Below are 12,096 nucleotides of genomic sequence, written 5' to 3'. Positions count from 1 at the left end.
TGTTTCATAATTTCCTCTTCATTTTTTTTTCATGCAAGTTTTTCTTTAATACATCTCCTTGGGCAATCTACACGTATTTATCTGAAAGTCTTTTCTATAATACACCTTTAACTATATATAATTAAAAAATAAAATTTTTACCACACTTTCATAAAATTAATTTTGAGTGAATTTATCACTTGATTTTTTACTTTTTTGGCATTAAGCATCTTCATGGGGTTCTGGAATTTTGTTTGGTAGAGAAGTTGTTTTTTTATAGGTATAAAAGTACATGTCTTTATTTCTTCTGATACAAAAATCAATATATGCTCCTTATAAAAATGCATAAAAGGAGTATGTAATAGAAAGCAAAATTTCTAGAAATAACCACTGGGTCTAGCTTGGTTATACTCCTTTAGATGTTTTGTCCCCCTCTCTGGCTAGTAACATGCAATAAAATTGCAAAAGTGATATGGTAAGATCACCTTTGTGGGAGACTTTTGCATTTATTTTTTTCCTGTGCCTCTGCTTCTGGATCATCCTTCATAGTCTTATTTTTGCAGTTGTTTCCTCCTAGCCATTGGTGTCCCAGCCCAGATCCAAGTCTCTTATTGGTACTGCTTGTCACTGTAGTAGCAACAGTGCAGATCATGCCACCGATCCTAGAGAGGCCTTGCTTGACATTGATGACACTCTGCTGTTCTTCTCTTGCCTCCCTCTATCTGGAGCATCTTATAAAGCTAGGCCCACCTCAAGAACAAGTTGTAGGAGTTATAACAGTCCAGCCTCTGACTTCCAGCAATGACTCTAACTTTGTCACATCTTTTCTCTAGAGGCACATTTAGTTCTTATTATTTGCAGAAGCAACACTCTCAGCCACTAGTGGCTGCTTCTGGCTCAAGAGTAGAGCAAGTCTATGATTGTCCCTGCACACTGTCTTCAATTTTCATTCTTTTCAGTTAGCAAAGATGTTAAATACTTTTATAAATTTTCCTTTGTCATTGAGTTTGAATAATTTCTTTCACATACATTCAACATGCATGGTCATTTTCAGAAAACTTGAATTAGTTAATTTAAAACTAGCTGATGTCCAGCTATACTGGCAGTCACCTAGAGAGAAAGCAGTGAAAAGATAGCAGTGTATATCTATTAGTAGAAATGCTATGGCTTGAAATTCTTACAGACCTTACAAGGATAATTACTTTACAGAATTTTGTTGTTTTTCTGTCAAACCTCAACATGAATCAGCCATAAGTATGCATATATCCCCTTCCTTTTGAACTTTCCTCCCACCTCCCTCTCCATCCCACCCCTCCAGGTTGATATAGAGCCCCTGTTTGAGTTTCCTGAGTCATACAGCAAATTCCTGTTGCCTATCTATTTTACATATGGTAATTTAAGTTTACATATTATTCTTTCCATATATCTCACCCTCCCCTCCTCTCTCCTCATATCCATAAGTCTATTCTCTATGTCTGTTTCTCCATTAAAAGTGAAGTTGCTCAGTTTTGTCCAATTCTTTGTGACCCCCATGAACTGCAGCCCACCAGGCTCCTCTATCCATGAGATTCTCCAGGCAAGAATACTGGAGTGGGTTGCCATTTCCTTCTCCAGGGGATCTTCCCGACCCAGGGATCAAACCTGGGTCTCCTGCATTGTAGGCAGACGCTTTACCATCTGAGCCACCAGGGAAGTCTATTGACAGGTGAATGGATAAAGAAGTTGTGGTATATATACACAATGCAATATCACTTAGCCATAAAAAGGAACACATTTGAGTCAGTCAAATGTGTTTCTCCATTGCTGCCCTGTAAATAAATTCTCCAGTACCATTTTTCTAGATTTCACATATATACATTAGAATACGATATCTTTCTCTTTCTGACTCTCTTCACTCTGTATAATAGGCTCTAGGATCATCCACCTCATCAGAACTGACTCAAATGCATTCCTTTTTATGGCTAAGTAATATTCCATTGTGTATATATACCACAACTTCTTTATCCATTCATCTGTCAATGGACATCTAAGTTGCTTGCTAGTTCTAGCTATTGTAAATAGTGCTACAATGAACAATGGGGTATCTTCTTTTGGCCTCTTCTTTGGAGCCCTCTCTTTGCATATTTATTGAAAACTTATGCTTTTTAAAGCTTAATATAATTCATCTAAAATACTGAAAACAGAAGGGAAATAAGAGCAAGAGTGTAGTTTGATTTATTTCAATCTCACAATGCCTAGAGACAAATATACACTCTCAGTCTTACTAAAGAGGCCATTGTCTATGGTTCAATCCATATCATGTTAGTGATTCATTAAGTATACTTTAAAAATCTCTGGGCTTCTTCTTCTCATTAAACAAGATTTCTCCAGTTTTCAAGCAAAAAGGGACACAATTGCTACTCCTTATCTCTGTGTCTCTAATTTCAATTTCTTCACATATATCAGAATTCAATAAACATTTGTAGACTGTCAACTTGCAAAAAGAGTGTCTGCTTTCACTATAGGATTGTAAGAATGTGATCTATGCATTTTTAATTTCTAAAGACTTTCTAGCATTTATGAAAGAAGTCAGGTAGCTGGAAAAGTTATATCTCTGCCATCTCTCCTTGGAAATAGCCATTACAATGACACCACACAGTATTATTATGCTAGGCCCAAAGACTACTGTTTTATTTTTTTAGTTTTATTGAAGTATAGTTGACTTACATTATTGTGTTAATTTCTGCTGTACAGCAAAGTGACTCCATTATACATATATATTCTTTTCCATTATGTTTATCACAGAATATTGCATATAGCTTCCTGTGCTATACAGTAATACCTTACTGTTTATCAATCCTATATATAATAGTTTATTAATATAGCTGCTAATCCCAAACTCCCAAACCCTCCTTCCCTCAACCCCCTTCTCTCTTGGCAAGCACAAGTCTATTTTCTATTTCCATGTGACCTCTGGTTTTTGGTGTCAAAATCTGTAGATTTATTTATGGAATGTCATTAACTGTGTTATTCTTTCCATATCTATTGCAACATCACTATTTTCCTTTTCTTTTCCTGAACAAATTCAATTGCTTTTAACTGGTCTTCCTACCTGAGTCTAATGGTATTTAATGTTTATGAGGTCCTGAAATTTTCTGAAAATCTGACAAAATGTGTGTAGCTTTTTTCTTGAAAATGCACTTAAGTATGTACAGTCTACATTTTAAATACATTTCAGTGAGGTTCATAAATCCCTTAAGCTGCCATGTGGACTCCTAAAAGTGCTTCCATTTGAACTTAATATATTCATTTCATTCACCCATTCTTTTTGCAATTAAATGCTTCTGCATCTGCACTAAGGTACATAAATTTATGCTAAGCTCTGGATATATAAAGATATATGGGAAATAAATTTTCCTCTTAAGGAACTTCTAGTCAAGACAAGAGGGAAGAACTATGTTCAAAATATACAACAAAGTGATAATAGTCATTTGTGTCTTTCCAAAGACAGAACATTTTGATTCTGTTAGGGATCAGATTGACCCTGCTAAAAGAATGCCTTTATTATTCTATTCCCACATTAAGCAAACTGCAATGGTGCTCTATTAATGGAGAAAAATGAACAAACTTTTAAACTTGAAATCTAAGAACTTTGCTAATCAGACTCTAGTCTATTTTTGCTGTGAGCTGCCTGCAATATCACATGTGGAAAGTTAAATAAAAATCTTTGGATTTCAGTTTTCTCATCTATAATAATAATAATGATAATAGCAAGAAAAACAAGAATAACGGATACAAAATATCTCATAGAATTTTGGACAGTGAAAAGTGAAAGTGAAAAGTGAAAGTGAAGTCACTCAGTCGTGTCCAACTCTTTGCGACACTGTGGACTGTAGCCCACTAGGCTCCTCCGTCCATGGGATTCTCCATGCAAGAATACTGGAGTCGGTTGCCATTTCCTGTCTTGCATTTATTATCTCTCTTGTATCAGAGTAGCTAAGAATGAGGACTTCGGGTCAGCAGCACCTCTGATCCATTCTTGCTTTGCCAATTTTTGTCTTTATGGTTTGGGACAAGTAGTTTGACCTGATTATCAATTTTCTCAGTGCACAAAGGAAATAATATGAACCCTGAGGGCAGCTGAGGATTAACTCAGGTCTAAATGAGACACTGCAAATGATCTGACCGTAATCTGACCATGGTATCTAACACAGTACTAGATATTATTATTACTATACATATAAATATAAAAACTATAAGACTTTTAAAATAGATATACTTATCATTATTCACATATAAGAAAATTGAGGCTCCGATAGTTAAATAACTTTCTCAGGTTGTACAGGTACTGAGAAGTGTAGTTGGGATTCAAGTTTCTCTGACTCTAGAGGTCATGGTTAATCCAAAGCCAGGCAGAGGGTGGTGTGGGGTACAGGGAGAAGAGGCAAGAAATGAGAGGGAGAGAAGAGCAGCGGTGCTGTTCTTAGCATACAGCCATTTGTTCCCCTCTCTTTTCAACTTTCTAATTTGAATTTTCCACTTCAACTGGTCATGTCTAGTCACCAACCCAGAATCACCTCGCCTCTGAGTCTTCGTCTGTGCCGTGTCTTGTCTCTTGCCTCTAGGTTCAGTTCCTACTCCTTCTGAAAAGCCCTGGGAGAGACTCATTGGCTTTTGGAGACTGTCTAGACCACATCTCTTGGGAGTCGTCTTTTGCAGTTCAGGTTCCATAACACTTGTTTTCTGTATCACTCACTTGCTGCTCATGTTGCCCAGCTCTTTGTTGTTGCCTTTTAGGTCCGTGTGTTTTAGGTCCTGGCTGCGCAAGGGTCACACCTCCTCGTAGCAGGAGCTGTGGTTTGAAATCACAATGCCTGCGGTGCTGTCTCCCATGAACTAGCGTTCCATGCATATCTCATTGTTGAGTGAGTGCATTTCATCCTGGAAAATAATATTAAAGTATGTCTTCCTTCAGCACTCTGAAATCACAATCTCAATCATAAGGAAAATACAGTTCTATTTGTGCGCTGCTTCATTAGAAATATAGCTAATGTGCAGAGTAATAAACACTTTTATTCTTGTAACTGGAAGATGGATGACAAGACAATAGTGTCATGGACTTGAAGGAAATCATGGCATCAAGGGAAATGTGATGAAATGCTGCTGCTGCTGCTGCTGCTAAGTCGCTTCAGTCGTGTCCGACTCTGTGGGACCCCGTACACAGCAGCCCAACAGGCTTCCCCGTCCCTGGGATTCTCCAGGCAAGAACACTGGAGTGGGTTGCCATTTCCTTCTCCAATGCATGAAAGGGAAAAGTCAAAGTGAAGTTGCTCAGTCGTGTCCGACTCTTCGAGACCCCATGGACTGCAGCCTACCAGGCTCCTCCATCCATGGGGTTTTCCAGGCAAGAGGACTGGAGTGGGGTGATCTAGGGAGTTTATTATTTTGATCTCTTTCTTTTTTTCTTTCTTTTTTTTCCCTCTTCTGAGAAAAATGAGTTACTATAGCATTTTAAGAGTCCAGCATCCTCGAAGCCCTGTTAATGTAACAGTAACATTCTTAGCATTTATGCTGTTTACTTGCCCTATGTAACACATAGGTGTCAGACAGTGGGTAAAGTTCTTTCCTGAGAGTGTCTGATTCCTTATGCAAGATCTTCATATTTGCCTTGTTATATGATTGGGGGAAAAAGATACTTAAACATAAGAACTCAAGACAGTTAAGTTTTTTCCTCAGTGAAACTTTTAATCTTTGGGATGTTGCAAACTGTAAGTGTTGCTCTTACAGTTTATGGTGAGCTTTTGACTTGTATTATCTTTGATATTTTTTCTTTTGTTCAGATTATTTTCTGTAGATAAGGAAGACGGGAAAAGGAGACTTCAAACAGATGGCACTGGTGCCTCGGGTATGATCTTAACAACAGGCTGTGTCCTGCACTGCTGGAAACGCTGTTATTGAGGTAACTAAGCATAAGGCATATGGTCATGCCATGTTGATTTTGGGAATCAAAAAATAAAGTTTTTACTTATGTCTGACAGAAAACCAGTTTACTTAATAGTTTTTCCTTTAAACTTAAGTAGAAGAGTACGGAACTAGAAAATTTAAATTTATGTGGTTATTAGAGCATGATTACATGCTGTCTCACAGGGCAGTTTGACATTGTGCTTGTGAAATAATGCGTTCCGTTTTTTGCTTTGCTTTTAATGGTCATTTCTCAGTCTTCGTCTCATGTGACCTTTGAGGGCATATGACATGAGTGCTCAACCCCCTTCCTTGATGCCCTTTCTTCACATGGTTCTGTGGTTTTCATCTGGGCACACTGGCCAGTTCTCAGTCTCATTAACTGTTGCTCCCTTTTCTCCCTTCCCTCTGATTGCTGAAGTATTCCAACACACTCACTCCCTTGGTGGTTGTATCCATTCTCATAGCTGATATACCAAGTGCTGCTGCTGCTGCTAAGTCGCATCAGTTGTGTCTGACTCTGTGCAACCCCACAGATGGCAGCCCACCAGGCTCCCCTGTCCCTAGGATTCTCCAGGCAAGAACACTGGAGTGGGTTGCCATTTCCTCCTCCAATGCATGAAAGTGAAAAGTGAAAGTGAAATCACTCAGTTGTGTCCGACTCTTCACGACCCCATGGACTGCAGCCTACCAGGCTCCTCCGTCCATGGGATTTTCCAGGCAAGAGTACTGGAGTGGGGTGCCATTGCCTTCTCCGAGTAGGTGCCAACAAATTCCAAATTTATATCTCCAGCCCAGAGCCTGAGCTACTGACATCAGTATTTAACAGCTGACTTTACTTCTCCACTTAGATGTCTAACAAGCATCTCAGATTAGACATGTTCAAAACTCTTTCCTTCCAAACCTGCTTCTGCTCCAGTCTTCTCTGTCTCATTTGATGGCATTTCCATCACTCCTTATGATTTCCAAAAAATAACTCACCATAGTCCAATTACTGTTGACTCTTTTGAAGAGAAAGGCCATTGAGGCTAGCTGAGGCTTTTGTGTATAGGAAAGCACATAACTTCTTATTCTTCTTCTAGGGAGCTCTCCTTTTTTATTTCAGTTTTCAATTTTTTTTAATTTCAATTTTCCTTCTATCTCCTGGCCATCAGAAAGGGGGTTATTGGGGGAAGCAATAAGTCACTTCACTTTGATTCTTTGTGACCCCATGGACTGTAGCCCATCAGACTCCTCTATCCATGGGATGCTCCAGGCAAGAATACTAGAGTGGGTTGCTATTTCCTCCTCCAGGGGATCTTCCCAACCCAGGGATCAGCTGATGACTCTTACGTCTCCTGCATTGGCAGGTGGGTTTTTTGCCACTAGCACCACCTGGGAAGCCCAATAATTTCATACTTTGGGTGTAATTTTGAAATGGCACTCAGAAGTAGGAATTGATACCACAGTATTGTTTTCTTTCCAAACATGACTACAGCCTGGCAAGGCTCAAGTAATTACTGAAGGATGAAAACAGTGTAAGTATTAACTAAATATTAACATGGCTACTGATGTAGTAATAGATGCTCCTATCTAATTTGTGGTTTTGGGAAAGGTGCTCTGACTCCCTTTCATAGGACTGTTCTAATTTCTGGACCTCTGTGTTTACTGCAACAGAATATGACTGACTGCCATTGAAAGCAAGCCACGCTGGGAGAGGTCTGGTAGAGCCATGTAGCTCTGATTAGTTAATGCGGTGGTATTTTTTTTTTTTTTTTTTTAGCAATTTTTAGTAATCATGGAACTGAGTAATATTAAGAATAAAAGAAGCATGTCACACTGTCCTGATTTTTAAATATCATGGGCTTCTCTGGTGGCTCAGATGGTAAAGAGTCCGCCTGCAATGCAGGAGGCCCAGGTTCGATCCCTGGGTCGAGAAGATCTCCTGGAGAAGGGAATGGCTACCCACTCCAGTAAAAGTAGACTTTTCTTGACATTTCTTCCTTGTGTCATTTAATGTGTTTCCTGTACAAGCAAAGAGTCAAGTGAGCATATGTTGCCCTATTATTTAAGGACCCCTTTTCCTCTTCTTTAGAGGTATTTTCATGCAAATTGTGCTTAAGATGTGGTAGATAGTCTCCCAAAATAGCTGCACAACAATTCCTCCTTTTCCTGTGTATGCATTCCACTCCTACCAGAGTTGCAGCCTATCTCCCAAACACCCCACCTATCTTGAGTTGGGCTGGGCTTGTGACTTGTTCTAACCAGTAGAATACTAAAGACAAAAAAGTGATGCTGAGCCAGCTCTGGGCCTAGTTTTGAGGGAGTGGCAGTTTTGCTCTTGCTCTTTTTGGATTCCAGCTGCCACAATATAGGGAAATCCAGGCCATCCTGCCAGTGAGAAGAACCAAGGTGGAGAGGCCCTGGAAGATGAGTCACCATATGGAGAAAGATACCACATGAAGAAAAACTGAGTTGTCCAGCTGACAGTCAGGACCAATTCCTAGCTATACGAATGAGGTTTTCTTGGATGATCCAGTTCCTGCTCAGCTACCAAATAAATGTAGCTGTGGGAGGGACCCTAACCAACACCATATGGAATAGAAGAAGTAACTTCAGAATTGTGAGATGCCATAAATTGCTATTTTGAGGCCTAAGTTTTGGGGTGGTTTGCTAAATTGCAATAGATAACTGATACAAAGGACTTTGGGGCACCAAAGGATTGTGGTTTAATGTTTAATTTTGGACCTTGTTTGAAGTTATTTGGTGAGTTTCCACAAGGTTCTGAAAGTGGTTTATTCCATTTGGTAGACACTCTAACAGAGGTATTGGAGGGGTAGCAAGTGATTGCTGAGAAATCAAAAAATGGCAATGCTTCTCAGGGGTGTCATGAAGATGAGGCCACTGGTTCCTACGTCTCCGGCCACAGCCCTGCATGGCCCTGTGCCCACAAGATGGACAGGGAGATGCCCAGGGATAGAGGGAAGATGATAGATGAAGAATATATTTGCATAGGTCAGGCATAGGTCTACCTGACTGCTGTACTGACATGTTAAAATGACAACTCTTGGTAGATTGAAGTCTAGAGATAGTAATACCCTACTCACCTGTGTGTCAGTGATGTGTAGAGGGCAGATGTTCATTTGGTAGGTTTGAATATAAATCATAATTTTTTTTTTAAAAGAAGTAGTGAATATTTGAAGTTACAGGATGTATATTTCTGAACTGTTTTCAAGAATTCTTACCTTTTTATAGACTCATTTCAACTCTGCGTTTGAAACCAGATGGTTTATTCTTGAACTGAAAGACTGAATATATTAACCTTTAATGTAAATGCACTTACTCATTGAGCAGTTGGTTACTCCTACATTTTTCTGCATGACCTTGGTGACAAAGAACCACTTTTTGACTCTTATTTTTTAAATGCTTACTAGAAAATCTTATTTGAGAGTTACCAAACCATCTGATTTGGATGCTTTAAAATGTGAAAGTCAGAAATAAATTGGCATTGCTGAGGTACTCTGGATGAAAGGGTTACCACCACTCTATAATCTCGAGTTGTAAAGAAACAATTTGAGTTATTTTCTATGTAGGTTGACAAGTGAGCTTTTTTTGTTGGGTTAGAGTTGGTAAAACAAAGACTTATTCAAGCTGTGAAATGCATTCAAGGGTAAACAGCAATAAATGACAAGAGGTCTGTTTTGTCAGATATGTTTTTCACTGTTGTACAGACTTCTGATTAGGGGGAAAAAGGGCTGTTTGAAATTTTGGAATGATGGATCTTCCATAATGGAGATAGGTTTGTTTGGCTGTGAAAGAGAACAGATTGGAAGCTTTATCTTGAACTGGCATGCTATCAGTCAGTTTCTCTTTACCTTTTAAATATCATGTGTTCTTAATAGTATTTATAGTTCAATTTTTTTGTGGTTTTATAGAATCTTTTAAAAATTTTACGTAACTAATATTTTCTGATTCTGGTCTGTTCTAAAGACTACACTTAAACCCACTGGAACTGTATAGCCTCACGAATGGTTTGAATTGGTTTTTGAGTTGTTAAGATATTCAGCCTTATATAAAAATGAACTTGATGAAGTTCAGTGAAGTTTAATAAAGCTGTGGCCAAATTCTACTAAATATCAAAAGCTTCACTTATTGTTATTCCCTAAAAAAACTCTCAAAGAAAGAAAAGTGAGGCAAAATTACACACTCTTATTAAGTTATTATTACAGAAGGAAAGGAATATTAAAGTGCTTTTCAGGAAGATGGGGTGAAATGCCTTGGGATTGACTGTTGAATATAAAGTGAAAGGTGAATGTAGAATTAGGTGAGGGGGAAGGCATCTTTGCAATTTGATTATTTTAATGTTGCTGCTGCTGCTGCTAAGTTGCTTCAGTCGTGTCCGACTCTGTGTGACCCCATAGACGGCAGCCCACCAGGCCCCGCCGTCCCTGGGATTCTCCAGGCAAGAACACTGGAGTGGGTTGCCATTTCCTCCTCCAATGCATGAAAGTGAAAAGTGAAAGTGAAGTCGCTCAGTCGTGTCCGACTCTTCGAGACCCCATGGACTGCAGCCTACCAGGCTCCTCCGTCCATGGGATTTTCCAGGAAGTGGGGTGCTATTGCCTTCGGTGAGCTATAGTTCTAATACAGAATCCAGTAGGTTCTTTCTCATTACGACATTCAAAATTTGTTTACATAAAGAACTCAAGGACATTTACTTCAACTGAAAGTTTTCCTTTCTGTGTGCATTAAAAAAATTAAATCCTTTCTAAAATGGTGTTGCAGTTTTAACCTTAGCAATTTTGCGTGGCATAGTTTTCACATTAAAGGGCTGGAGTTGAAGAGATTTTCTGACAACTTAATTGATTTGTATTTAGTGTTCTTTGGCTTATGTGTTTAGGCTAAAAATAGCTATTTGAGATGACCTCATTTTACTGTTTAAAATTTCAAGTACATCCCATGTGTGGGGGCTTCATCTTCATTTAGGTTCCAGAGAGTTCCTGTTGGTGATTACAAAATTTGATTCTGATATTATGTGTTATTATTTCATTGCCTGTCAGAAAGCAGATTTAGTAGTTAAAGGGAAAACCATCAATAAAAGTTGTTTGCTTTTCTGATTTTATTTCATTTATCAGTAAGAAATATTGATGTTTGTAGATCGAAACTGCTTAGATTTTTCTTCTTGATCAAATGAAAATGAGGTGGCATTCATTACTCCAATGGATAAATGTGGCCTAGTGCCTGTTAGTATTTATCCATCTGTTTGTTCACTCAGTAAGTGTGAACTTTAATTTTTTTTAATATGGTGTCTGAGGTAGTAGTAATCTTGGCATTGCACTATCTGAAGCGTGAACATTCATTCATTTTGGTTCTAAATCAGTTTAAAAGCTGATTTAAGCTGTGTAATAAAACCAGTATTTCCCTTACTCTTTATGTTTTAACTGGAACATTTCAAAACATTGTAATCATTAAATTTTCTTCACCCTTAAAACCAGCAGTAATAAATTCTTTAACCAGGATTTTAAAAGCTACTAGAATTTCATTAGGTTAGGTAATAAATTGTGGGTGACCTTGAAATCTCTCAAATTCCCATTTACTCCGATTACGGAGGCACAATGTGCTTATGCGGTTTGGGATATACTGATAACATTGTAATAAGATGTAAACTTAAGGTACAAAAAACAACAGTTTATGTGTTTTGGTTAGAAGGTTTGATGAAAGAGGGGAGCCTATGTGCAATGCAGCGTGAAGTAGGAATGACCTTAAGAAACGTGAAAGGGCTGTATGAGAAGGACTTTGAATGCTTGAACAGTGAAATGACATGCTCTGTTCTGAGATGGGCAAACTCCACCTTGTAGGGATGTCAATTCAGCATGATCCCAATAACAAGGTCAACAAGTTTCTTTTTCTTTTGGAGTTAGACAAGGTGGTAATAAAGTTGATAAAAAAAAAATCATGAAGAAGAAACTAGAAAAGCTCTAAAAAAACAGCAATGGGGGGGATATTAAAACATACTATAAAACTGCTACAATTAAACTATTGTGGTACTCTAGTGAAAGTCATTCAGTCATGTCCAGGTTTTTGCAACCCCATGGACTGTACAGTCCATGGAATTCTCCATTCCCTTCTCCAGGGGATCTCCCCAACCCAGGAATTAAACCCAGATTTCCCACATTGCAGGCAGATTCTTTACCAGCT

The 12,096-nt window shown here is 38.5% G+C and overlaps 1 long non-coding RNA gene across 2 annotated transcripts in view; it reads left to right on the top strand.

Annotated features, from left to right (window-relative positions):
- Positions 1 to 12,096, top strand: part of LOC133257557 (uncharacterized) — a 527,623-nt gene that overhangs the window by 44,789 nt on the left and 470,738 nt on the right. For both annotated transcript variants that reach the window (XR_009739603.1, XR_009739601.1), the window contains exon 2: positions 5,799 to 5,917. This is a non-coding gene — a long non-coding RNA (uncharacterized LOC133257557). The remainder of the gene's footprint in view (positions 1 to 5,798; positions 5,918 to 12,096) is intronic.

Source organism: Bos javanicus, chromosome 2, assembly GCF_032452875.1.
Source record: "Bos javanicus breed banteng chromosome 2, ARS-OSU_banteng_1.0, whole genome shotgun sequence".
In the NCBI taxonomy this organism is placed as follows: domain Eukaryota; kingdom Metazoa; phylum Chordata; class Mammalia; order Artiodactyla; family Bovidae; genus Bos; species Bos javanicus.
This window is presented reverse-complemented; position numbering and strand designations above follow the sequence as displayed.